Genomic DNA, 28000 nt, shown 5'->3' with positions numbered 1-28000 from the left:
GGACTGTCAGTCTCAGGTTCCTGATTTCCCATCGACCCCTCCCTTTTTAGTGCTGGGAGCTAGCAACCAAACACCCCCACTGAATGTTAATAAGGGGGCAACAGTCCCCTTACATAAAGCATCTAAATCCCCTGGGCACAGCTTGCCAGGGCACAGCTTGGGAGCTGCACTGGGAATAGATCCTGCAGGAAATCCCTTCCCCACCCAGTTAGCTTGTGTTTTGTTACAGCCCTGGAAATAATCCCGCTGCCTGCACGTCTTCTGCAGAGAACAGAGGAGCAAATTCTCTCCCTGTTCCCCCTTCCACAGCCATTAAAGGAAGGAATAAACCCCCAGCAGCGCCCTGCCCCACAGAGTCCCCCCCTGTAAGGAGAGAGATGTGCAGTGACTAGGGCTCCAGCTCAACATCACCAGGTTTATACAACTTTTGGTGATGCCCAGAACTGGTCCAAGTCCTGCCCGCCCTTCCTCGCCCCCCCCCCGCCCAAAGCTGTGGGAGGGAGTTTGGGTACATGAGGTGCAGGCTCTGGGATGGGCAGGGGGTTGGGGTGCAGGGGGGGTGGCCCCTGGGAGGGAGTTTGGATGTGGGCTCTGGACTGGGGCAGGGAGTTGGGGGGCAGGGGGGCAGTGGTGGGCTCTGGGAGGGAGTTTGGGTGTGGGCGGGGTGTGGGATCTGGGCTGTGGCAGAGGGTTGGGGTGTGGCACCTATCTTGGGCAGCTCCCGAAAGTGACCCACACCCCCATCTGGCAGCAACTCCTACATGGAGGAGGCCCGGGGGGCGTGGGTCTCCTGGCACCACTGCCCGCTGGCACCACCCCTGCAGCTCCCATTGCCGCAGTTCCAATGGCAGAGTTGGCACTTGGGGTGGGGGCAGCGTGCGAGAGACACACTCCACGGGGGCTGCAGGGATGTGCCAGATGCTTCTGGGAGTGGTGCGCCGTGCGGAGCGAGGGTGGGCAGGAATCCACTTTAGTCCCGCTGTGCTGCCGGTAGTGGTGGCAGGAGCCCCCAGGCCCTTTCAAATCGCCTGGGGCCAGCTGCTCAGGCTTTCTGACTTCCTGATGGGGAAGCAAAGGGAAGGCACATGTGCCCCTCATGAGCAGTTCTGGGGAGTCTTTTTGGGGCTCCTGGAGTAGGCAGTAGAGAGGTGCAGCCCCACCACCAAGTCTGTTTCACTGGAGGAGAGTGGGGGCTGCAGGGTGATCTCCCACCTCCGTGCATCCAGCAGCCTGTGCTCCCCCCTGCCATGCTGGAGCCTCCACACTTATTTATTGACAAATAAAATTTGCAGAATTTTAAAATATTGTGCACAGAATTTTTTTGGTGCAGAATCTCCTCAGGAGTGAGACTGACTCAGGGAACCTCCTTGGATTGTCACTGCTTGGTGAACCACTCAGCCACCACACCAATGCACAGAGAGTGCCACGCCCCACTGCTATGTGGGGCTGTGGGCTGGGGTCGGGTCATACACATTCAGACTGTGCGCTCCCCCCGCTACAAACCGCTGCTGATTTCCCAGTTAGGACATTAGCTGTTACCGATAAGGTTTGTCTGTGTTGTTCTTTTTTTATCTCATTGTTAGGTGTAAGAAATATAAACTGTTTAATATGTTCAATTAGTTGGTTAATAAGATGTTTATGAAGTAAATCACTGACTTTAAAATAAGATCCAATCTGGAGCATATGAACTATTGACCCCTGGACTCCATCTCTGAGAGGGGACTTGTTTACCATCAGGACACAGGCTCAAACCAGTCCAAACCGGTTTTTCCCGCCAAAACCAGCCCTCAGCGTTCCATCTCCTCAGCACTTTTCCCGCCACAGAAGTGATATAAGGACGTGCTCAGCGCCTGGGTGGGGCCGTCCCCCCCAGCGACGGCCCCTCCACGGTCGGGTCTTCCCAGTGCTCCCGAGCCGGAGAGTGACGAGCCCCCTCGGTCCCGCCGTGAGACTGAGGCACAGGAGGCCTGTCACCCCCATTCCTGCTGTCCTGCATCCCTGGTGTCCAGCCTCCCACGGAGCCCCCCGGGGAGTGAGGAGGAGGGGGTGCCTGCAGGGGGGAGGAGGGGGTGCCAGGCAAAGGGCAGGGCAGGTCCTGCTGGAGGGCGGGGGGGTCCTAAGCAGGCAGTGAGGGACTGAGTTCCCAGTGGGGGTCCTTTTGGGGGGTCTTTGGCTGTTGGAGTCTCTTGGGGGGTGGAACCTTTTGGGATTCCCAGCCTGGCAGGGATGGTCTGGTGGGGGTTCTCTGGCTGGTGGGGCTCTGAGGGGTATCTGAGGTCCCTGGCCAGGGACTCTGGGGGCTGGGTCCCAAGGAATATCTGGGGTGGGGGCTGGCTGGGACTCTGGGGGCTGCTCCTGACCTTTCTTCTTCTCCCTGATTAGCTTATGCCAGAATCCTGGCTCCAAGCACTGCCCGACACTCCCCGGCCAGGCCCAGTCACCGTGATAACTTTCTAGCCACTTATCAAACACTGTGAGGTGAAATCACAGATTTTTCCTCTTCTCCCCTCTTGAAAACTTCAGGAACTTCCAATTCCATTGTCCTAGATTGTCCAGTCCATTGTCCAGTCCTTGTCCTGGATCTGGGGGGTGAGGGAGGTGGGAGGGGGGTCAGCACTGCCACACAATGGTCCCTTCCACAGCATTCTGGACTCATTCTTTCTGAACTCTGGTTTCATTGAGACCATTGTTAATCCAGAGTCACTGTATGGAAAGACAAGGAGTGACTCCGGATCGACAGTGGGGCAAATGAGATCAGCAATTCTCCCTGTGAGGAGGGGCTCTCATTAGCTGCTCTCCCCAGAGAGCTAAAGGAGGGAAGCTGCTCAAACGCTCTGTCCCTCTCTGCTCAGGATACTGGGGTTCAGCTTCCTGGGTCAGACGCTGCAGCCTCCATTGTGATCTGGGAGATCAGCGGGGTTCTGTGCTGGGAAGTGACCTTAATTAAAGCTGCTTCTCTGCCCGGCCCAGGGGATGACTTTCTCCAGCTGGTCCTAGCCCCCTAGGGCAGCCCTGGGCCCTGTTAATACTAAATTCTGAGCCAGAGTCTCCAGGTAACTGAAAGACCTCAGGGAAAGTCCTGAGGTCTGGCATGAAAGTGACTCTGCACAAACAGCCCCTCCTCATTTCTCCTCCCAGTAGCAATTGCCAGGAGAAAATCCAGCCATGGGAGAGCAAAGCCCCCAGGAATGGGACTTTCCCAGCCAGAGGGGCAGGGAGAGAGGACAGGGGAAGGAGAGTCTGAAAGGGGCAGTGGTAGAAATGAGAGGGGAGAGATTTCCAGCTCTCTAGTCCACCCAGACACATGTATTGCTGCGTCCCTGGGCAGAACCACTTTCCAGTGAACAAAACAAGGATCAGAGAGAGGAAAAGCCAGTTCCTGACTCCATGTTCCCCCTGCTGGGGTGTGGCTGCCGTGGGGTCAGTGTCCGAGGGAATCCCCCACAGTGACTCCTTTGGTTCTGCTCTTTTCTAGCCTTGTGTTCAGAGACTTTGTTACAGGGTGAGTGGACGGAGAAGGGAGGTTAAAAATGTCTCTGTGGGCTTAGCCTGGCAGCAGGGGCCAGGACTACGTGGTAATAAACAGATTGAGCATTTCCCAGCATGGCAGGATCTAGGGTGTCTGTGTGCAGGGAAAGGGCCTGGGGGAATTCTGATGTGAAATTAACTAAAACCGGTTCTGAAACGCCCACAACTGCCCTTCTTCCCCAGACAGGCTGCAGAATGGCGTCCATGTTTTGCTCCAGCTCATCCCAGCCTGGCGTGGGACAGGGAAGAGAAATGGCTGCAGTGGAGCCAACTCAGGTAGAGATTATCGGGGGGTTGCTGGTGGGTTCCTGCTGGAGGAGAGGGAGAGCAAATACACCGGAGATGGGAAGATTTGCACAGTCTGGTTTGGAGGTTGGAGCAGGGCAGGAAATTCACAGCGTGGGGAAAGGAGGAGGCCAGGGTGTTTCAAACCCGCTGGGAGTTATTTAATAAGTGCCCTAGATTCTAGGAACAGACACAGGAGTTTGGGAGGTGGAAATGCCCTAATCTGTGAAGAAAGAAAATAGCCCACCTACATGGAGCTAGTCAAACTGACCAGACTCCCAGTGCTGGAGCCTGAGCTCACTAACCAGCGGCTGCTGTGAGATATGAAGGGGGCACCCATGAGTCAGGCTTATTGGAGCTGCCTCTCCCTTCATATCCCGCTTCTCACAATGAGGAGGCTATTGGGCTTCCTACCAGGGAGCTCTCCCTGGACCCTGCTAGGGGCTCCATCTCCTCTATCGGTCAGTGGCCAGTAGGCGTGTGATGGATCTGCTGGGAGAGACAAGTGGCTCTCTCGTCGTCCCCTCACCCTGGTATTTGCTGGATACGCTGAGCGGGGTCAGGATGGGACTCTGTTTAGTGGGATCCACCCAGAGCTTCCATTTGATTGGCTCCTTTCTGCCACAAATAGTGGGGCTGTGAGTGGGGAAAGAGGTCCTGAGTGTTGGACTCTTGCTCTTTCAGGGGCCGGTGACCTTCGAGGAGGTGGCTGTGCATTTCACCAGGGAAGAGTGGGCTCTGCTGGACCCCGTTCAGAGAGCCCTCTACTGGGATGTCATGCAGGAGAACTATGAGGCGGTGACCTCGCTGGGTAAGGGTTCCTGTCCCCTCGGATCTTGGAAGGGGAAATGAAGAGAAAAGGTTCATGCCAGCCCCACGATGCCACCTCTACTCTGTCCTGTTTCAGCATCACCCCAATATGCCAGTGACACACACACACTACCAGAGACCCTCCCATGCTGCAGAACACTTTGGGAACAGAGCACAGGAGCCGTATCACACAGTGTCAAATAGCTCCTGTTTGCTCAAGTGAAACTGGGTGTTAGGTCTGGCATAACTGTTCCATACCCCTAATAATTTTTATTGCCCTTTTCTGAACCTTTTCCAATTCCAATATATCTTTTTTTGAGATGGGGCGACAACATCTTCATGCAGTATTCAAGATGTGGGTCTATCATGGATTTATTTGCTGTTTTTACGATTATGATATATGATATATTCTGTCATAGCTATCCCTTTCTTAATTATTTCCAACATTGCTTGCATCATATTTTGCAATATATTCCAAATAAGGTAATTAACGTGCAACATATGAGTCGTTGTTTGGGGTTTTAAGCTTTAAAAGGCTTGTGTGATTTTTAGCTCAGGGGACAGTATTCCAATAGCTGTCGCCCCCTGCGCACTTTTAACTAAGAAAAGAACCTCAGGCTGAGCTGATTCAAAATCAATCGTGTGGTTGTTTTCCACAACAGCTTCAAGAGGTCCCTGTGATGGAATGTAAATGTCTTCTTCGCACCTTCCCCCTACAGGAGAATGGCTGTTTGACCAGCTGTTTGCCTTGTCTCTGAGGAACTGGTCTGTGGGTGTTCCCCAGAATTGTAACATTTTCAGTAATCTCATACTGTAAAATCTCATAACTTTACATATAGTGTTACCACACATTTTAACAGGAGGATAATATTCAGTAGATTATGCGTTTTCAAATGATACCTCACAAGCCATACTGTGTACAAAACTGATCATGATTTTCTAGAAGAGTGAGCACAGGGGTATAGACTGACACAGTGTCTGTGTGTGTGTTCCCAGCAGATATGTGGGTATTTCAATCCCTTATAAGCATAGTGTTTGGCATCTTCAAGGCCCTGGGGAACTGGTCCTGGGAATTCACTGTTTTACCTAGTGTGACACTGTATGGAATTGTGAGACACTTTGGTATTAATAATAAAATAATAATATAATCTGATAAAATTGCAATGAATCGTGCTAGATATGCCATGTAAGGTGTCAGTAAAATGTTATGATTTGCCAAGTATGATAATATTATTTCTATGTTTGTATCACCTTTGTATTGTGAGTTATAGATATGTAGGGTATATCTGTATTTCCAGACTTGTGCAGTGTTTCTGGGTGACACCCCCAGACATATTGGGATCAACACTGCCTAGCCTGTTTTATGGCCCATTGACGATCATCAGCTGTACAATGAGCCCATGGAAAGGACCAAGGGGATACACCTATTGAGTCAGCAAGACATGCCGGGGTATGCCTGTCTACTGAGAACTCCAAGGCTTTTCCATGCCATGTGCTGTGAATCTTGTGTTTGGAACACAGGAAGTACAGGCCACATGGCAAAAGGAATATAAAGGGCAGCTGCATCATCTCCATTTTGTCTTCAATCTCCCTTCCTACCTCTGGAGCAACTTCTCTACAAACTGAAGCCTTGAACAAAGGACTGAATGACCCATCCAAAATGTGGATGTGTTCCAGACGGACTTTCAAGCCAGCAACTCACCAATACTGCTAAGAACCTGATATATCCGTTTTGGAATGTATCTGACTGCGTTCCCATTTAACTTCTTTCTGTCTTTCTTTCATTTAAACCTTTAGTTTAGATGTTAAAGGATTGGCTGGAAGGATGGAATTTTGGGTAATATCCAAACCTATACTGACCTGGTGATGTGGCTGACGCTTTGGGGTCAGAGGAACACTTTGTTTATGTGAGCAGAGTTTTTAAATAACCTCTCACTGTACTGGACCTAGCTGCTGAATCGGAGCCAGAGAACTCGGATGGAATAAAGGGGGCCATGTGATTTCTTTTTTCAGCTTCTCAATTACCCGTGTGGGGGATCAGAAGCACAGTTTGTGACTGGTCGGTCAGTTTAACTTCAGTGTTAACCAGCAGTTTTGGAAGCATCTGCTCTCCCTTTTTCAGCCTGCCCTGATCTTGGCATTTGCAGTGAGAACTGCCCCTGGCCCACCAGGTCACACTAAGCACTGAAGTTAAATTAATAGAATGTTTTTTTTATGACCAAGTCTTATGAAATCAACTGAACTCCTTTGTTTTCTTTCATCTGAGCAGGGTTTCTAGTTTTCCAGTGTGATGTGATCTCCCAGCTGGAACAAGGGGAAGAGCCATGGGTCCCAGACCTCCAGGGTTCAGAGGAAAGAGAGATCCTGAGATCTCCCTGCACAGGTGAGGAAACATTAAACCACCTCAGAATCTGTAAGTGCCTGAAGGAAACATCTGGAATGCCCAACAAAGCCCTTGGGGAGGTCTCTCAGTTCATTATTGTCCCTTGCAGGGGTCATATCCTCAGGGTAAATATAGTTCATGGATTCCTATAGATCCTAGCAGACACCAGGCAGTAGCTTCCTCCCTTCCCCCTGCGTATTTGGATGGGATGTGAAGGCTGAATTCATCCCCCTCCTCTCTCCTATTTGGGGGAAGAGTTTGGGGGAGTTCAGCTCCTGATTTTTATTTGACCTGTCTTCAGCACTTGTTTTTGTTTGGTCTTCCCCTTTCCATCCCTGTTTGAGGTTTCTGTCTCTGTCACAGCAGGTGATGCAATGGCATGTGAGAAAGAGGAGCAGAATTCTCAGCCTGAAAATGTTGAGCCAGTGGGTAAAAACAGAGCATTATCGCAAAGATCGAAAAGGAATGTGTCCAGGAGTCATGAGCAGGGAAAATCCTGGGAGATTCAGCACAGACCAAAAACAGATCAAGGAAACCAGCCAGGGAAGAAAGTGGATAAATTTAGTTCTTCTTGGGGAACTCAGAAGATCCTCATGGAAACCACAACACAGCAGGATATCCTCAGGCGAAAGAGAAAAAATACATGCAGTGAGCGTGGAAAAACCTTCTCTCACAGCTCAGCCCTTTCTGTACATCAGAGAATCCACACAGGGGACAGGCCCTATGAATGCACTGAGTGCGGGAAAACCTTCAATCGCAGTTCGCACCTTATTAGGCATCAAACAATCCACGGAGGAGAGAGCCCCTAGGAATGCCGTGAGAGTGGAAAATGCTTCACTAGCAGCTCAAACCTTATATTTAATTTACCCTGGTTCCTCAACTGTTGCTACAGCTCTACTACCCATCACTCCAAAGACTGAGAGAAATGGAGACTTCCAACCATTGTCCTTTTAGTATCTTATTGTTCCTCTCTCTGTTTTTTGTGCTGGCCTTTCTATTCTATCACTTTCTGCCTTTGTTTAGTTGGTAACAGTTGGTTTCCATCACTCACATTTGTTTGTTTAAATCTCTATCCGTTGTGAAATAAATTTTTTGCTTGTTCAATAACTGTACTCAAGTGCTGTGTGAGATACAGTAGCAATGGTCCACAGTAAAACTAGTAACCTGGGATACTTGGGGAAGAGAGGAACTGGGATTTCACCAGGTATCTGGTGATCCGGGCTGGACCCCAGAGGGGGACACATTGAAGGAACTCAAGGGTTAAGGTGGCTGCTGTAGCTCAGAGGAGGGTCCTTGAGTTCCAGCAGGCTGGTGAGTTTGATCACTAACATCCAGCTGCCAAATGTAAAACTCCCTCTTCCTTGTGGCAGGTGGCAACAAGGAGACTCACAGTCCTCAGCACCCTGAGAAGGGTCACAGTGTGTCTCTGTGTTGATCCACCTGTCAAATCCACACAGGGAAAGCTCCCAATAGCACAAAACTCTGCCCTATGAAATCATGGAACATGTGCTCTGTGAAAGCATATAAAGAATCCAAGCGCTGGAGGACAGGGTTTGGGTCCAGAGTGACCTAGACAAATTGGAGGATTGGGCCAAAAGAAATCTGAGGAGGTTCAAGAAGGAGAAGTGCAGAGTCCTGCACTTAGGACGGAAGAATCCCAGGCACTGCCACAGACTGAGGACTGACTGAGTGAGGGGGGTTTGATAGCAGCCTTCAACTACCTGAAAGAGCAGCAGTGTGGGCTTTCTTCTGGCCACTTTTGCTGGGCTGGGCAGGCGTCCTGGAGGCCTTTCTAGAAGAGCATTGGGAACTGAGTTAGAAAAACCAATGTGAAAACCAGAACCTCAGGTTTAGACTCATTTATTTATAATATTAAATCTTCAATTCTAGTGTCACAGTCAATACAGTTGCTTCAGCCTGATAGTTGCCCAAAGGGAAACTTAACGTCTCTCCAAGGGGAGTGGAGAGAAAAAACTTTTCAGAGTCCAAGAGAGACAAGGCGGGTGAGGGTAAGAGCTTGCAGAGGACCAGCCTCTGTTGGTGAAAGAGACAAGCTGTGGAGCTAACCCCACACACTTCTTCAGTTCTGTGTAGCCTGGAAGGTCGTCTCTTCCATAACCAGCAGTTAGAACATAAGAACAGCCACACTGAGTCAGACCAGTTCATCTAGCCCACTCTCCCGAAAGTGGCTAATGCCCGGCGCCCCAGAGGACCCCTGGGACCAACATGGATACAACACCACCACAAACAAGGTTAAAAGTCAATGCACATGGGAGAAGCATCTTGTGTTTCCATGGGCGGTAGGTTTGTAGAAATTTTGGTGGTGCCCAGAACCTGCCCAAACTCCGCCCCCCACCTGCCCAAGGTTCTGGGAGGGAGTTTGGGGTGTGACTGGGGATGAGAGGTTTGGGGTGTGGGAGGGGGCTCAGGGCTATAGCAGAGGGTTGGGGTGTGGGGTGATGGCTGTGTGGTGGGGCTGGGGATGAGGGGTTCATGATGCAGGAGGGGGCTCAGGGTTGGGGCAGACGGTTAGGGTGCAGGGGGATGAGGGCTCTGGCTGGGGCTGGGAATGATGGGTTTGGGGTGTGGGAGAGGCTCAGTGCTAGAGCAGAGGGTAGGGGTGTGGGGGGTGAGGGCTCTGTCTGAGGCTGGGGGGTTTGGGGTGTTGGAGAGGCTCAGGGCTGGGGCAGAGGGTTAGGGTGCAGGGGGATGAGGGCTGTGTCTGGGATGGGGATAAGGTGTTTGGGGTGTGGGAGGGCTCAGGACTAGGGCAGAGGGTTGGGGTGCAGGGGTGTGTGAGGGCTCTATCTGGGGCTGGAGATGAGGGGTTTGTGGTGTTGGAGGGGGCTCAGGGCTGGGGCAGAGGGTTGGGGTGTGAGGGGGAATGAAGGCTCTGGCTGGGACTGGGGATGGGAGGTTTGGGGTGTGGGAGGGGCTCAGGGCTCGGGCAGAGGGTTGAGGATGTGGTGGGGGGGTGAAAGCTCTGCCTGGGGGTGTGGGCTCTGGGGTGGGGCAGGGCTGGGGATGAGTTTGGGGTGCAGGCAGGCTGCTCCGGGACAAGGGCCAGAAAGGAGGACTCCCCCCAGCCCTTTCCCTGCTGGCAGCAGCAAGCTCTGGGGGAGGAACCCCTCATTCCCCCCCCCCAGCAGCACACTCACTCCCACCACTGTCACTGCAGGTGCTCCTAGGGCCCTTCTCAGGTCCAGGAATCTCCCTCGCCTCCCACATTTTGGGTGCCGGGGGGTGCTGCATGCACCTCCTCCCCTGCTGTTGCCCCTGACTATAGCCTCACTGGGGGTGGGGGATGGGGCTGTCTCCTTGCCCAGTATGGGGCAGAAGTGGTGACTGCAGGCGTGGGGGGGCTGTGATGGTGGAGGGTCCTGCTGGAAAAGGGAAGGGTCTGAGGTGGAAGGGCAGGCTCAGAGTCAGTCTGCCCTGGCAGTGAGTTGGGGAGGGGGGGCACTAGCACCCTGTGGCAGCTGTTGCTGCAGGGAGGCAGCATGGAGCTGCATGGAAGAGGCAGGGACGCTCTGCTCCCTCCGGGGCCCAGGGACATGCATGGGGCCAGCAAGGGGGTCCGGGGGACACTCGGGGGAAGCACGGGGGGTGGCAGGTGGGGCCAGAGGGGAGACCCGCCCCAAACTTTGGTGGAGCTGGGCCCCAGGGCTCTGAATATTGCTGGTGCCCGGGCACCACGTGGGTATATAACTCGCCGCCCATGTGCGTTTCATTCCTTATGTCCTAGTCCCATCATGTGGCCATTTCCTTTTCTTCCTTTCTGTTAAAAGCTTTGGTGTTTTGCACAGAAACATTATTTCCCCAGGAGAGACCCAGGAGTGGGGGCTGCATTCCTGTGCCAAACAGTCACTGGAAGGGGGCAGACAAAGGCCTTTAGGACGAGGCGTCCGTCACTGTCAAAAGATCATCTCCCTCCTGCAGGTCACTGGCAGCCTGAATTTGTTCCTTATCCTTCCAGAGTCTGGGGGCTGGAATCAGCACTACCCAGCCCCTCCATATGTAGCAGGAACAAACACAAACCTGGTCTTTAAAACAAGCTGTCCCCTTCCTTCTCAGGGAAGATTTTTCTGTGATTGAAGTTGAGCTTCAGTTCCCCTCTCCTAGGGGCGGGGCAGGTGTGGGGCCAGCTCCCAGTGAGCTCTGTTTTCACCTTTGCCCCCTTTCAGTCACTCTGGGATCCTAACTCTGCTCCCAGCTGTCAGGCAGCTTCCAGCCCATCCACCCTGCTCACTAACTCTGTGGTCATGTGTCACTCCCTCTGCCAGCACACAGAGCCTGCAGGAAAGCTACTCCTGCCAGATGCATTGGTATAGTGGTGTGTGTAGGTGCTTTCTAAGCACTTCATCTGGGTTTTATTCCCAGCCAATGCAATCATGGCTTTACTCTTTTGTTGTTTCCTCATCTGGAAGTGGTTTAATTTCAGTCACATTGTGTTACAATCACATTATCTATAGCATGAGACAATAAATGTGTTGAAGTCCAGCAGGTCATACAGGATGGAGGCACACAAGTGGCTGGAATGTGTCATCTGAGAAAGACAGAACACTTGGAAACCTGCATCTCCCATCCCCTGGCCTTGCGTGTTATGATTCCAGCTCCGTGAGCTGTTTGTATGATGTTCCTGCATGGTGGGGAAATGAAGTTTTGAGTCAGTTTTTGCTCCTGCAGATTCCTTTGCTGTTACAATTATAATGACATGAACAAAAGGGAGGCACAATAAACATGAACCCCAAATTGCAATACAGGTGGGGAAAGAGACGATCACGGTTAAGCCAAACACGTCAAAATAAAAATTAATACTAAAAAAGGGGAGGGGAAGAGATCAGGTATGTGGAGATCCCCTTGATAGTTCAACGCACATTGTTAGAATCAAAGTTCAGACTTGACACTGGAAAACCCACAACTACCTGTCTCTGTGAACACCTGTGATGAGCAAGACGGAGTTGGGACACCTGTTCTGCTTCAATCATTTATTGTCTCTCTGTTCTCTCCTTCTTCTCCCCCCAATTCCTCGTCTCCAATGTCTCTGCCTCTCTCCTCTTGCTCCCTCTCCCCTGCCCTTTCCAGGAACTCACACTCTACAGCATTTAGGACAAGCCAGAGCTCCCATGTTCTGCACATGAGCCTGTGTCAGAGGACATGTGACCCCGGTCAGAACCAGTCACCAGATCAATATGACCCTTTAGGGGTGACTTCTCTGCCTGCTCTGCAATTTACATCTCCCCTCTTCCCCCCCCCACCGCAAACAGGGTGGGGTACAGCTCTGACTGAGAGGCCTAACAGGAGAAATTTCAGCCCAAAGATAAATTTGTGTGAAATGTTGAGAAATGAAGAGCCCCCCAAATCCCCAGAACTCTAGTGTCACCCCCATGGCACCAGCACAGGGAACCCAGTGAGATGGGGTTACAGAATACAAGGGGGGAGGCAGCAGGGAGAGAGGTGACAGGGAATCTCTCTTTTTCTTTCTCTCGTCACTTTCTGGTCTTCTCTTTCCTTCCAGGAACTGCAGTCACAGCAGGGAGGGGTTTGTCTCCGTGTCTGTCACGGAGGTGGTGGAAGTGATGGATTCTGTGACTTCCTGCAACCTCCGTGACTTCTGCAGTGGGCACAGTGGCTGATGCCAGGGCCACTCAATCAACTGGCTCCAGGGACCGCCCAAGCAGCAGCCAATGCGGCCGGCCCGGGGACCACTTGACCAGTGGTCCCGAGGGCAGCAGGAGCAGCCACAGCCTGGTGGCCTCTGGCAGCACTTCTGGGGTGGCCAGAGCAGCAGCTGGCCCCCTGGGGCTCCCCCCTGCCCTAGCAGCAGCTGGAGTGGCAGCGACTCTCAGGGCTTCTCCCCTGGTAGCTGGTGCTCATTATCCATCAAATAAATCAAAACACTTCCCCCTGCAAATGGATTTAGCCCGGGACCCTCAGAGTCAGCAGCTGTTACACCCCCACTGAGCTCTCTGGCCAGGTGTCCTAGTGCCGGGAGCCTCCGATTTAGATCCTAAAAGAGCGTTTTTGCACCAGGGGCGGCTGAAATTTTGGACCAGACATTGTAGCTCCACTGTTATTTTACTGAATTCCTTCAAAACAGCAAGTGTAGAAAGTGTCCTAAGTGCCAGGCTCTCTGCCATGGAAACAGCTGCCCCTGCTCTGCAGGAGTCTGTGCGTTCCACCCAGCAACGCACACACCTGCTCCGCACTGAAGGGGGGTCAGACAGTGACGGTAACGCAAATCTTCAGTCTATTAACCCAGGTCCCTTTCTTTAACCCAGGACATGCCAGTCACCTGTTAGCCATGGTGTTATCTTCACCTTCAAATACCTCTCAGGACATTGAACAGAGGAAGTGAAACCCCCTCCCCCGAATGGCTCCCTGTTGAGGCGTTGTACCGAACCTGCCCCTGGAGACTGTCTGGTTTTATACTCTTAGAGCTTTTTCTCTTCAAACCCTTTATCCCAATCTCTGGGCCAACCTCCGCATTTCAGAGTTTAGAATTTACTCTCATCACCCTCCTATGGCACTTTCCATGTGAATTGGGCAAAGCAAGTGGGGGAAGCTCCGTGGCTAATGAAAACCAATGCTCTGGGTGAGGCCTGAACTCACACCCACAGCTGTATTTCCCCCTGCATGAGCCACTATAGGTGCTTCTTAGACAAACTTGGGCTGTAGGTGATTATGTGTGTCTGTACTTCACCACTTTGGCTGCTCTGTGAAAAGCTGATGGTTCAAACAGAAGCTGGTGGGTTTTTGTTTTGTTTTAAGCAATTAGAGTCTAGTACATTTTAACAGGCAGAAAATGTCCTATTCTGGTCTAGCCCCATTTGACTCCTTCTGTCCATCTTCTTCCTTCGCCCTCAGTGTCTTTCCTTCCCCATTGGGGACATGCAGAGATGAACCCCAGTCAGTCTGTGTCACAGAGAGTCTGTATCTCCTAAGGAATGTGAGTGAAGGATTCCGGCTGAATTAACGCCGCTCACCTGGGTTAGAAACATTTGTTTCTTTGGAGCACATAGTGGGAAATGGAACATTAATTCAGACCCAGGAGGCAAGGCAGAGGCTTCATGATCTTGATCTCCATGAAGGGAGAGAGGATCCCCAGGAAGGAACAGAGCTTCCTTTAGACTCAAGCTGGGTCTCCTGGAAGTTGGAAAAGACCCTTGGTCACTGAGGATCTCATGGGATCGTGCTGCTCCAGAGGCTCGAGAGTCCTGGGTGAGGGGAGGGTGTCACTGCACAGTCTGAAATGGAAGGGAGGACCCTGGAAGGGAAGGGGAGGAACAGAAAATGGAGAGGAATGAAACAGAATAAACGCCTCTTCTCTCTCCCCTCCCTGACCCAGCAAGAACTGTTATCAGTGGGGAAACTCCCCACGATGAATGGCAGAGACCACAGAGACATTTGCCTCATGCTGAGAAGTAAGGTGACCAGACACCAAGTGTGAAAAATCAGAGACTTTCACCAGTGGTATAGTGGTGAGCATAGCTGCTTTCCAAGCAATTGACCTGGGTTTGATTCCCAGCCAATGTGATGATTCCTCCACTGGGAATTGGTTTAATTTCAGTCACGTTGTTTCAGTTTATCAATGGAATGAGAGAATCAGTGTCCCAAAGCCCAACAGGTCATTAAACACCCAGTGGAGGAAGAAAGGGGTGGGACTATATAATGAGCAGTTGGAGTCATCCTGGTATTACAATGCTTGGTTTATTTTATTTTTTTAATTTCCTTTACTTCCCTCTCCCTTTTAGACTCAGAGCCTTTAAGATCAGAAGGGACCAGTGTGATCATCTAGTCTGACCTGCTGCACCTTGCAGGCCAAAAGACCCCACCCACCCACTCCTGGAATAGACCCGGGAGGGGAGGCAGCTCCGTGCTCTGCCCCTACCCCAGGCAGCGCATGGAGGCCCTCTGCTCCCCTCCCCCCACAAGGGGTGTGCAGAGATGTGCCAGCAGCACTAAGGTGGCTCCCTGCCCACTCTACCTCCGTCCCTCCGTGCCGCTCCCAGAAGTGGCTGGCATGTCCCAGCATCCCCTGGAGTGGGGGGAGTGTCTCCACGTGCTGCCCCTGCCCCGAGCACCAACTCTGCAGCTCCCATTGGCCAGGAACTGTAGCCAATGGGAGCTCTGGGGGCAGCGCCTGCAGACAGCAGCACATGGAGATCCCCTGGCCCCACTCATCTAGGAGCTGCTGCCAGAGGGTTGTGTGTACCGGTCACTTTGGGAGCTGCATCACCCCTCCTGCACCCCACCCCCACCCCCAGCACAGAGCCCACACCCAAATTTCCTCCCAGTGCTTTGCTTGTCTTCCTTTCACCAGAACCATCCTTCTTCTCCTGGGCTGCAAGTAGCCACCCCTGGGAAGCCAAGAGGCAGGCACAGGATTCTGCAAGGTAAGTGTCCCACAGCACCACGATGGATGGTGCGATGAAGGTAAGTCTTCCTGAGGCACAATGAACTGCAACGCAGCGAACCACCGGCCCGGCGGTCGGGGCGAAGGGCATTCACTGGAGGTACAAGCTTGTGAGTGACTCCTGAGCACAGGGCCCCTTCCCCTTTTAAGGACCTGCTCCTCATGGCCTGCGACTGGAGATGACTTGGCTGCATCTGGAGGGTCACACTCCACCTCAGCCAGTGTCCATGCTCTGGGTGTGTGATCACTGACTAATTAGAGTCCCAGACACCTTGTCTATCTAGGAGCTCTTCTGATCTTCCAGCTGTTCAACCAGCTCCTTCATCCCACAAGCATTGCAGGAGGGAGCGGGAGGGGGAGGGGGAGGGGGAAAGCCACTTCACAGGCATTCAGAGAGGAAGAGGAGACAAAAATGGGTATGGGGGAAGTATAACAGACCTATTGAGCATAGAAATCACTGCTGCTCCTACAACAGCAGGGACAGGCCACTAGGAGCTGGGAAAAATTAAGCCATCATGTTTCTGCCTGGTTTTGAACCAGGGACCTTTTGCGTGTTAGGCAAATGTGATAACCACTACACTACAGAAACTCTGTTGCAGGGCTCTGCCCCTCCCTTCATAAGAACAGAAGAATGGCCAGACTGGGTCAGACCAAAGGTCCATCCAACCTCATATCCTATCAGTCAACAGTGGCCAATGCCAGGTGCCCCAGAGGGAGTGAACCTAACAGGTAATGATCAAGTGATCTCTCTCCTGCCATCCATCTCCACCCTCTGACAAACAGAGGCTTGGGATACCATTCCTTACCCAGGCTGCCTAATAGCCATTAATGGACTTAACCTCCATTAATTTATCTGCAAAAATAATGAGGAGTACTTGTGGCACCTTAGAGACTAACAAACTTATTTGAGCATAAGCTTTCATGGGCTAAAATCCACTTCATCAGATGCATACAGTGGAAAATACAGCAGGAAGATATATATATACACAGAGAACATGAAAAAATGGGTGTTGCCATCCACACTATAATGAGAGTGAGCAGTTAAGGTGAGCTATTATCAGCAGGAGAAAAAAACTTGTAGTGTTAATCAGGATGGCCCATTTCCAACAGTTGACAAGAAGATGTGAGTAACAATAGGGGGACAAATAAACATGGGGAAATAGTTTTACTTTGTGTAATGACCCACCCACTCCCAGTCTTTATTCAAGCCTAATTTAATGGTGTCCAGTTTGCAAATTAATTCCAATTCAGCATCTCTCGTGGGAGTCTGTTGTTGAAGGTTTTTTGTTGTAATATTGCGACTTTTAGGTCTGTAATCGAGTGACCAGGGAGATTGAAGTGTTCTCTGGCTGTGTTTGAATGTTATAATTCTTGATGTCTGATTTGTGTCCATTTATTCTTTTATGTAGAGACTCTCTGGTTTGGCCAATGGTAGATGTGCAGGTGAATGAGCCCCTGATGGCATGGCTGATGGTGATTAGGTCCTATGATGGTGTCCCCTGAATAGATATGTGGACAGAGTTGGCAATGGGCTTTTGTTGCAAGGATAGGTTCCTGGTTAGTGTTTTTGTTGTGTGGTTGCTGGTAAGTATTTGCTTCAGGTTGGGTGGCTGTCAGTAAGCAAGGACTGGCCTGTCTCCCAAGATCTGTGAGCGTGAGGGATTGTCCTTCAGCATGGGTTGTAGATCCTTGATGATGCACTGGAGAGGTTTTAGTTGGGGGCTGAAGGTGACGGCTAGTGGGGTTCTGTTCCTTTCTTTGTTGGGCCTGTCCTGTAGTAGGTGACTTCTGGGTACTCTTCTGGCTCTGTCAATCTGCTTCTTCACTTCAGCAGGTGGGTACTGTAGTTGTAAGAACGCTTGATAGAGATCTTGTAGGTGTTTGTCTCTGTCTGAGGGGTTAGAGCAAATGCGGTTGTATCTTAGAGCTTGGCTGTAGACAATGGATTGTGTGATGTGGTCTGGGTGAAAGCTGGAGACATGTAGGTAAGTATAGGGTTCAGTATGTTTCCGGTATAGGGTGGTGTTTATGTGACTATCGATTAGCACAGTAGTGTCCAGGAAGTGGATCTCTTGTGTGGACTGGTCCAGGCAGATTTTGTAGGTGGGATGGAAATTGTTGAAATCATGGTGGAATTCCTCAAGGGTTTTCTTTTCCATGGGACCAGATGATGAAGATGTCATCAGTGTAGCACAAGTAGAGTAGGGGCCTTAGGGGACGAGAGCTGAGGAAGCGTTGTTCTAAGTCAGCCATAAAAATGTTGGCATACTGTGGGGCCATGTGAGTACCCATAGCAGTGCTGCTGACTTGAAGGTACACATTGTCCCCAAATGTGAAATAGTTATGGGTGACGACAAAGTCACAAAGTTCAGCCTCCAGGTTTGCTGTGACATTATCGGGGATACTGTTCCTGACGGCTTGTAGTCCATCTTTGTGTGGAATGATGATGGAGTGTCTACATAGCCAGACAATCCTGCTGTCAGGGTGCCAATGCCTGAGATGATGGGGCATCCAGGATTTCCAGGTTTATGGATCTTGGGTAGCAGATAGAATAACACTGGTTGGGGTTCTAGGCTGTCTTATTGCCAAGGGACGGAGAAACTCAGCCAGCCGCAGGGGGTGCATAACACCGCCCTAGTGTGGGGGTGACAGCGCCTCCAAGATCCTGACACCCCTATTGGTTCCACTGCTGGTTGTTTTCCTTTTCCGGTGGGACTTTGGGCAAGTTGCTCCCCCCTCTAGGGCTCCGTCCCCAGCAGGCAAATGGGGATTTCGTACCTTCCCGCTATTGGAAAGTGCGGGGAGAATCCCCCAGCCAAAGCTGCTCTGACAGCGCTAAGCAGCATCTGACCATTCAAGGTCGGAGCGCACTGCCCAGGAGGAGGAGTGTTTGGCTCTGGGGTTTCACTTCAGCCCAGCCCAGAGAGAGGGGCCCAGCCATGGGGTTTGGCTCAAGAAGACCAAGTCTCCAATTCGTTAAGGGCATTTTGAATTCCAGTCCTGAGCTCCAAAGTGCTTGGTGCCAGTTGCACGTTTTGGAAGCAGGCTCTCCACTCCATCTTCCAAATCATTCATGAAACTATTGAATAGTACTGGACCCCGGACTGATCCCTGCTGGACCCACTAGGTGCCCCCTCTCCGTTGGGCAGCCAACCATGGAGAAGGGCCCATGGAGTCTGGGCTTTCAACCAGCTCTGCACCCACATGACACTGATTGCATCTAGACCGCATTTCCCTGGTTTGCTTGTGAGAATGTCCTGCGGGACTGTGTCAAAAGCCTTAGTAACCCCAAGATAGATCCCATCTACTGTTTACCCACCTCCACTAGGCCTGTGACCCTGCCAAAGAAGGAAAGAGGCTGGGTCTGGGATGATTCGTTTTTGACAAATCCATGCTCACTCTTCCTAAGAATCAAATTATCCTGTAGGTGCTGCTGACAAACTGAGTGTTTAAGAATGTATTCCAGGATCTCTCCAGCTATGGAAGTGAGGCTGGCTAGTCTGCACGTCCCAGGGGTCTCTTTGTTCCCCTTTCAAAGATAGGTCCTGTCTTGTTCATGGATGGGAAGATGTTTTTTTTCAGGGATCTCAGATGAGAACTGGGGCACAACACCTGGTTTGTTAAGGCCACAAAAATGGAGGCAGGAACCTCTTCTCTCCTGCTGGCAAAGAACCCCAGGTACCGAAAAGACAGGGACTCACATCCCTGAATGGGCTTTAGAAAAGGCAGTGGTTAAAAAGCTTGGCCCTGACCATTTCTTGTTTCCACAGACTAGACATTATAGCAAACTTTAGAATTCCTTGTTGCTAAACACCGTGAAACTCCCCTTTCTCCTTCACAGAGGGCTTTATCGCTCCTTATCTCACTCAGGCTCACGACTGCTCAGAGTTCGAGAACTGTCCCTGTTCCCATTGGACAGATGGGGAGGAGCCTGAGGTATAGAGAAGGGAAGTGACCTGTCACCAGATGGATCAGACTGAACAGGTTTCAAACCTCCAGGAGGTTCTTACCTTCTAAACAGGAACGGCTGTTTTCTAGTAAAATCACTAAAAGGGGAAGGAGAAAACTCGAAAGAGGTTCCTCCTGGTGCTCACGTCCGTGAACCCGAATACTCTCTCAGTTCTCAAAGAGAGACCTGGAGAAGGAGACTTGCTGCAGCAAAGCCACAGGGGTCTCTGAGGTTTCCCTGGCCCCTCGCCCCTGTCCTGCCTGGCTGATGTCAGCATCTCTCTGTGAGGTCACCACCTCCCCACCACCTTGGACCAATAGGCTGAGGTCCTGCAAAAGGCCTTTGTGATGTCACTGCCACACCCCTCCCTTGCTGGGCTAATGTCCTGCCCCTGGCCAGGCACTGTGGAGGTTTGAGCTACTCCCTGTGGATCACCCCACTCAAGGAGCGTTCGTTCTAGGCAGCAAGCCGGCTAGACAGGAAAACATCAGACACTGCTCCCAGTGCTACACTCAGTTTTTCAGAAATTAGTCGACTTTATGGCCAGAAGAGACCATCAGAGCATCTAATCTGACCCCCTGCATATCACAGGCCTCCTGTATGACACAAGAGCTACTTTTGGGGGCAAACACATTCCAAAAAGGCATCTAGTCTTCATGAAATGACATCAGGAGATGGAGAATCCACCACTTCCCTTGGTAGCTTGTTCCTGTGGTGAATCATCCTCGCTGTTGAATTTTTGTGCCTTAGTTGTAATATGAATTTGTCTCTTTTCACCTTCAGGCCATTGGGTCTTGTTATGCCTTTCTCTGCTCGATTCAAGAGCCCTTTAATACCCAATCTTTTCTCTCCATTAAGGCACTTCAACACTTCAATGAAGTCACCTTTCAATCTTCTTTTGATCAGAAACAGGTTGAGCTCTTTCAGTAGCTCCCTAGAAGGCATTTTTCTCCAGCCCTCAGAACCTTTGGTGCCTCTTTGCTGCCCCAGCTCCAATTTCACAACATCTTTTTCAAACGAGGACACCAAAACTGGAGGCTATTCCAGTATCAGTCTCACTGATGCCGTGTCACCTCCTGTGACGTTATTGACATAATCTGTAACTGTATAGATCACCGTTGCGACCGCTGTTCTATTTGTAGCCAATATTGTAGAAAGGTTGTCGTGTAAGGGGTCTATGGAGAGGTTCTGATTGGCTGATTATAATTATGCCATTTCTAGATGTGTATCATTTTTATAGTTGACGTTATGAATTCCTGCCCATTTCCCCACTGGCTGGAGCATGGGTAGAGTGTGTCTGTGGTTAATGATGTTGCTGTAGATTGTTTGTTTCCTGCCTTGGCAATTCAGACAGTCCCTTTTCCCAACATATCTCCAGCACATCATTAATTCCAATAACAGGGGCAGCGTTTCTCTGGGGCACTGAGATTTTTTTGGGGAGTTGGTGGCTCCTTTCTTTCCTCACCCTGGAGTAAACTCAGCTTTTTATTCCACGGTTCCTGTTTTATGGAATAACAACATCAGCATGAAGAAAGAGGAGAGGGAATATCTCACTGCCAGGGCTGAAGGTGGCAGGAGAGGGGCAATGGCTGGGGGCAGAGGAGGGGGCGCAGGGATTAGGGTGAAGGGGGTGCAGCAGAGGGGCAGTGGCTGGTGGCACAGCAGGGGGTGCAGGAGTTAGGGGTGAAGGGGGTGCAGGAGAGAGGCAGTGGCTGGTGGCACAGGAGGGGACGCAGGAGTTGAGGTGAAGGGGGTGCAGGAGGGGGCAGTGGCTGGGGGCCCAGGAGGGGGCACAGGGTTTGGGGTGAAGGGGGTGAAGGAGAGGGGCAGTGGCTGGGGGCACAGGAGGGGGTGCAGGGGTTAGGGGTGAAGGGGGTGCAGGAGAGGGGCAGTGGCTGGTGGCATAGGAGGGGTGCAGGGGTTAGGAGTGAAGGGGTGCAGGAGAGGGGGCAGTGGCTGGTGGCACAGGAGGGGGTGCAGGGGTTAGGGGTGAAGAGGGTGCAGGAGAGGGACAGTGGCTGGTAGCTCAGGAGGGGCCACAGGGGTTGGGGTCAAGGGGGTGCAGGAGAGGGGCAGTGGCTGGTGGCACAGGAGGGGGCGCAGGGGTTAGGGTGAAGGGGGTGCAGGAGAGGGGCAGTGGCTGGGGGCACAAGAGGGGGTGCAGGGGTTAGGGGTGAAGGGGGGCAGGAGAGGGGCAGTGGCTGGGGGCACAGGAGGGGGTGCAGGGGTTAGGGGTGAAGGGGGTGCAGGAGAGGGGCAGTGGCTGGGGGCACAGGAGGGGGTGCAGGAGTTAGGGGTGAAGGGGGCACAGGAGAGGAGCAATGGCTGGTGGCACAGGAGGGGGTGCAGGGGTTAGGGGTGAAGGGGATGCAGGAGAGGGGCAGTGGCTGGTGGCACAGGAGGGGGTGCAGGGGTTGGGGTGAAGGGGGCGCAGGAGAGGGGCAGTGGCTGGTGGCACAGCAGGGGGTGCAGGGGTTAGGGATGAAGGGGTTGCAGGAGAGGGGCAGTGGCTGGGGGCACAGGAGGGGGCGCAGGGGTTAGGGGTGAAGGGGTTGCAGGAGAGGGGCAGTGGCTAGGGGCCCAGGAGGGGGCGCAGGGGTTAGGGGTGAAGGGGGTGCAGGAGAGGGGCAGTGGCTGGTGGCACAGGAGGGGGCGCAGGGGTTAGAGGTGAAGGGGGGCAGGAGAGGTGCAGTGGCTGGTGGCACAGGAGGGGGCGCAGGGGTTAGGGGTGAAGGGGGTGCAGGAGAGGGGCAGTGGTTGGTGGCACAGGAGGGGGTGCAGGGGTTAGGGGTTTAAGAGTGCAGGAGAGGGGCAGTGGCTGGTGGCACAGGAGGGGGCGCAGGGGTTAGGGTGTAAGGGGGTGCAGGAAAGGGGCAGTGGCTGGGGGCACAGGAGGGCTGCAGCACGTAGGGGTGAAGGGGGCGCAGGAGAGGGGCAGTGGCTGGGGGCACAGGAGGGGGCGCAGGGGTTGGGGTGAAGGGGGTGCAGGAGAGGGGCAGTGGCTGGTGGCACAGGAGGGGGCGCAGGGGTTAGGGCTGAAGGGGGTGCAGGAAAGGGGCAGTGGCTGGGGGCACAGGAGGGGTGCAGGGGTTAGGGGTGAAGGGGGCGCAGGAGAGGGGCAGTGGCTGGTGGCACAGGAGGGGGTGCAGGGGTTAAGGGTGAAGTGGGTGCAGGAGAGGGGCAGTGGCTGGTGGCACAGGAGGGGTGCAGGGGTTGGGGTGACGGGGGTGCAGGAGAGGGGCAGTGGCTGGTGGCACAGGAGGGGGCGCAGGGGTTGGGGTGAAGGGGGTGCAGGAGAGGGGCAGTGGCTGGTGGCACAGGAGGGGGCACAGGGGTTAGGGGTGAAGGGGGTGCAGGAAAGGGGCAGTGGCTGGGGGCACAGGAGGGGTGCAGGGGTTAGGGGTGAAGGGGGCGCAGGAGAGGGGCAGTGGCTGGGGGCACAGGAGGGGGCGCAGGGGTTGGGGTGAAGGGGGTGCAGGAGAGGGGCAGTGGCTGGTGGCACAGGAGGGGGCGCAGGGGTTAGGGGTGAAGGGGGTGCAGGTATGGGGCAGTGCCGGGGGGCACAGGAGGGGGTGCAGGGGTTAAGGGTGAAGTGGGTGCAGGAGAGGGGCAGTGGCTGGTGGCACAGGAGGGGGCGCAGGGGTTGGGGTGAAGGGGGTGCAGGAGAGGGGCAGTGGCTGGTGGCACAGGAGGGTTTGCAGGGGTTAGGGTTGTAGGGGTGCAGCAGAGGGGCCGTGGCTGGTGGCACAGGAGGGGGCACAGGGGTTAGGGGTGAAGGGGGTGCAGGAGAGGGGCCGTGGCTGGTGGCACAGGAGGGGGCACAGGGGTTAGGGGTGAAGGGGGTGCAGGAGAGGGGCAGTGGCTGGTGGCACAGGAGGGGGTTCAGCGGTTAGGGGTGAAGGGGGGCAGGAGAGGGGCAGTGGCTGGTGGCACAGGAGGGGGCGCAGGGTTTAGGGGGAAGGGGGTGCAGGAGAGGGGCAGTGGCTGGGGGCACAGGAGGGAGCGCAGGGTTTAGGGGTGAAGGGGTGCAGGAGAGGGGCAGTGGCTGGGGGCACAGGAGGGGGCGCAGGGTTTAGGGGGAAGGGGGTGCAGGAGAGGGGCAGTGGCTGGGGGCACAGGAGGGGGCACAGGGGTTAGGGGTGAAGGGGTGCAGGAGAGGGGCAGTGGCTGGTGGCACAGGAGGGGGTTCAGCGGTTAGGGGTGAAGGGGGGCAGGAGAGGGGCAGTGGCTGGTGGCACAGGAGGGGGCGCAGGGTTTAGGGGGAAGGGGGTGCAGGAGAGGAGCAGTGGCTGGGGGCACAGGAGGGGGCGCAGGGTTTAGGGGTGAAGGGGTGCAGGAGAGGGGCAGTGGCTGGGGGCACAGGAGGGGGCGCAGGGGTTAGGGTGAAGGGGGTGCAGGAGAGGGGCAGTGGCTGGGGGCACAGGAGGGGGCGCAGGGGTTAGGGTGAAGGGGGTGCAGGAGAGGGGCAGTGGCTGGGGGCACAGGAGGGGGTGCAGGGGTTGGGGTGAAGGGGGTGCAGGAGAGGGGCAGTGGCTGGGGGCACAGGAGGGGAGTGCAGGAGTTAAGGGCAGAGGGGACAGCGTCGGGGTTAGGGCACAGGAGGGGGCAGAGTTAGGGGTGGGGAGGTGTAAGGGTTGGGAGTGCAGGAGCTAGCGGTAAAGGGGGAGGGGGATCGTCCAGGGGCGATGGGGAAGGGCCAACGTACAAGTTTTGCCCAGGGCACCATTTCCCCTAACGCTGGTCCTTGGTAACATTTCTTGCTGGGAGGGGGAGGGGAGAGACGAGGCGTTTTCTCTCCGTTTCTTTCCTCTCCATTTTCTGCTATTTCCTTCAATTCCAGAAACCTCCCTTGTGTGTCAGAGGGTGCAGTGACGCCCTCCCCACCCCAGGCTTCTGGAGCCTTTGGAGCAGAAAGATCCCAGGAGCTGAGGCTGGATCCAGGGGTGAGTAGCTGGCAGGAAGGAGTCGTAGCAGCTCTTCTGGGAGCGCAGGGGAGGAATGACTCCCCCTGCTCTAGCTTCTCCCCGTGGGGTCTGGGGAGCAGGGAGGGTTGTGTGATAAATTCCTGTAACCCTTCTGCCCCTCTGAGTTGGCAGAAACAAGGGCCGGGTTCAGTATCCAGGGGTTCTGTTTCAATAACAAAATGCAAAACCTGCTCGAGCCCCCACCCGGTGACCTGGGACAATTACATACCCCCCCCCCCGGCGCCTCTAGGGGGCAAAACTTCCCCTCTCGCAAGCAGGGAGTCTGAGCCGCTCCACTCCACCAGCCATTCCATGAACCGCTCCAGTGGTGCCTGTAAACTGCTCTGCTGGGGCAGCAAAGAGCCACCAAATGTCCTGAGGGCTGGAGAAAAATGCCTTCTAAGGAGCTACTGAAAGAGCGCAACCTGCTTAGCTGATCAAAAGAAGATTGAAAGGTGACTTCATTGAAGTGTTGAAGTGCCTTAATGGAGAGAAAGGATTGGGCATTAAAGGGCTCTTGAATCTAGCAGAGAAAGGCCTAACAAGACCCAATGGCTGGAATGTGAAAAGAGACAAATTCATATTACAACTAAGGCACAAATATTCAACAGCGAGGATGATTCACCACAGGAACAAGCTACCAAGGAAAGTGGTGGATTCTCCATCTCCTGATGTCATTTCATGAAGACTAGATGCCTTTCTGGAATGTGTTTGCCCCCAAAGTAGCTCTTGTGTCCTACAGGAGGCCTGTGATATGCAGGGGGTCAGATTAGATGCTCTAATGGTCTCTTCTGGCCATAAAGTCGACTCATTTCTAAAAAACTGAGTGCAGCACTGGGAGCAGCGTCTGATGTTTCCCTGTCTAGCCGGCTTGCTGCCTAGAACGAACGCTCCTTGAGTGGGGTGATCCACAGGGAGTAGCTCAAACCTCCAAAGGGCCTGGCCAGGGGCAGGACATTGGCACAGCAAGGGAGGGGTGAGGCAGTGACATCACAAAGGCCTTTTGCAGGACCTCAGCCTATTGGTCCAAGGTGGTGGGGAGGTGGTGACCTCACAGAGAGATGCTGACATCAGCCAGGCAGGACCGGGGCGAGGGGCCAGGGAAACCTCAGAGACCCCTGTGGCTTTGCTTCAGCAAGTCTCCTTCCCCAGGTCTCTCTCTGAGGAATGAGAGAGTATTCGGGTTCACAGACGTGAGCGCCAGGAGGAACCTCTTTTGAGTTTTCTCCTTCCCTTTCAGTGATTTTACTGGAAAACAGCCGTCCCTGTTTAGAAGGTAAGAGCCTCCTGGAGGTTTGAAACCTGTTCAGTCTGATCCATCTGGTGAGAGTTGAATTCTAGGCATGGAAAACACGAGCTTAAGGAGACAGAATTTTATTTCTCACCTGGGATTTTGTCTCTTAGAATCACTGGGGACATTGGGGTTTGTCCTTTTTGTTTCAACTTTTCCTCCAGCCATCCCTCCCTCATTTCTCTTGATCTCTTGCTTCCTTTGTCCTTTCTCCTTTTCCCCTCCCAACACCAGGTTTTTTTCTCCTGCTGATAACAGCTCATGTTAACTGATCGCTCTCGTTATAGTGTGTATGGCAACACCCATTTTTTTCATGTTCTCTGTGTGTATATATATTTCCTACTGTATTTTTAACTGCATGCATCCGATTAAGTGGGTTTTAGTCCACAAAAGCTTATGCTCAAATTCATTTGTTAGTCTCTATGGTGCCACATGTTCTCCTTGTTCTTTTGCAGATAAATTAATGGAGGTTAAGTCCATTAATGGCTATTAGCCAGGATGGGTAAGGAATGGTGTCCCTAGCCTCTGTTTGTCAGAGGGTGGAGATGGATGGCAGGAGAGAGATCACTTGATCATTACCTGTTAGGTTCACTCCCTCTGGGGCACCTGGCATTGGCCACTGTTGGCAGATAGGATATGGGGATGGATGGACCTTTGGTCTGACCCAGTCTGGCCATTCTTCTGTTCTTATGAAGGGAGGGGCAGAGCCTTGCAACAGAGTTTCTGTAGTGTAGTGGTTATCACATTTGCCTAACATGCAAAAGGTCCATGGTTCAAAACCAGGCAGAAACATGATGGCTTCCTTTTCCCAGCTCCTAGTGGCCTGTCCCTGCTGTTGTAGGAGCAGCAGTGATTTCTATGCTCAATAGGTCTGTTATACTTCCCCCATTCCCATTTTTGTCTCTTCTTCCTCTCTGAATGCCTGTGAAGTGGCTTTCCCCCCCCCCTCCCCCTCCCGCTCCCTCATGGAATGCTTGTGGGATGAAGGAGCTGGTTGAACAGCTGGAAGATCAGAAGAGCTCCTAGATAGACAAGGTGTCTGGGACTCTAATTAGTCAGTGATCACACACCCAGAGCATGGACACTGCCCAAGGTGGAGTGTGACCCACCAGATGCAGCCAAGTCATCTCCAGTCGCAGGCCATGAGGAGCAGGTCCTTAAAAGGGGAAGGGGCCCTGTGCTCAGGAGTCACTCACAAGCTTGTACCTCCAGTGAATGCCCTTCGCCCCGACCGCCTGGCCAGTGGTTCGCTGCATTGCAGTTCATCGTGCCTTGGGAAGACTTACCTTCATTGCACCGTCCATCACGGCACTGTGGGACACTTACCTTGCAGAATCCTGTGCCTGCCTCTTGGCTTCCCAGGGGTGGCTACTTGCAGCCCAGGAGAAGAAGGATGGTTCTGGTGAAAGGAAGACAAGCAAAGCACTGGGAGGAAATTTGGGTGTGGGCACTGCGCTGGGGGTGGGGGTGGGGTGCAGGAGGGGTGATGCAGCTCCCAAAGTGACCGGTACACACAACCCTCTGGCAGCAGCTCCTAGATGAGTGGGGCCAGGGGATCTCCATGTGCTGCTGTCTGCAGGTGCTGCCCCCAGAGCTCCCATTGGCTACAGTTCCTGGCCAATGGGAGCTGCAGAGTTGGTGCTCGGGGCAGGGGCAGCACGTGGAGACACTCCCCCCACTCCAGGGGATGCTGGGACATGCCAGCCACTTCTGGGAGCGGCACGGAGGGACGGAGGTAGAGTGGGCATGGAGCCACCTTAGTGCTGCTGGCACATCTCTGCACACGCATTGGGGAGGGGAGCAGAGGGCTCCATGTGCTGCCTGGGGTAGGGACAGTGTACGGAGCTGCCTCCCCTCCCGGGTCTATTCCAGGAGTGGGTGGGTGGGGTCTTTTGGCCTGCAAGGTGCAGCAGGTCAGACTAGATGATCACACTGGTCCCTTCTGACCTTAAAGGCTCTGAGTCTAAAAGGGAGAGGGAAGTAAAGGAAATTTAAAAAAAAAATGAAACAAGCATTGTAATACCAGGATGACTCCAACTGCTCATTATATAGTCCCACCCCTTTCTTCCTCCACTGGGTGTTTAATGACCTGTTGGGATTCGGGACACTGATTCTCTCATTCCATTGATAAACTGAAACAACGTGACTGAAATTAAACCAATTCCCAGTGGAGGAATCATCACATCGGCTGGGAATCAAACGCAGGTCAACTGCTTGGAAGGTAGCTATGCTCACCACTATACCACCAATGCCTCTGGTGAAAGTCTCTGATTTTTCACACTTAGTGTCTGGTCACCTTACTTCTCAGCATGAGGCGAATGTCTCTGTGGTCTCTGCCATTCATCGTGGGGAGTTTCCCCACTGATAACAGTTC

General features: G+C 53.3%; 2 non-coding genes across 2 annotated transcripts; one reads left to right on the top strand and one right to left on the bottom strand.

Moving 5' to 3' along the window:
• Window positions 1-15938: 15938 nt before the first annotated feature.
• TRNAV-AAC lies at window positions 15939-16011 on the bottom strand. The gene has a single exon. It is a non-coding gene; the product is annotated as a tRNA-Val (tRNA).
• Window positions 16012-26345: 10334 nt separating this feature from the next.
• Window positions 26346-26418, top strand: TRNAV-AAC. The gene has a single exon. It is a non-coding gene; the product is annotated as a tRNA-Val (tRNA).
• Window positions 26419-28000: the final 1582 nt, after the last annotated feature.

The sequence above is a fragment of the Mauremys mutica genome, unplaced genomic scaffold, assembly GCF_020497125.1.
Source record: "Mauremys mutica isolate MM-2020 ecotype Southern unplaced genomic scaffold, ASM2049712v1 Super-Scaffold_100033, whole genome shotgun sequence".
Classification (NCBI taxonomy): Eukaryota; Metazoa; Chordata; order Testudines; family Geoemydidae; genus Mauremys; species Mauremys mutica.
The sequence above is the reverse complement of the archived record's forward strand: the minus strand, read 5'-3'. Positions and strand labels throughout refer to the sequence as shown.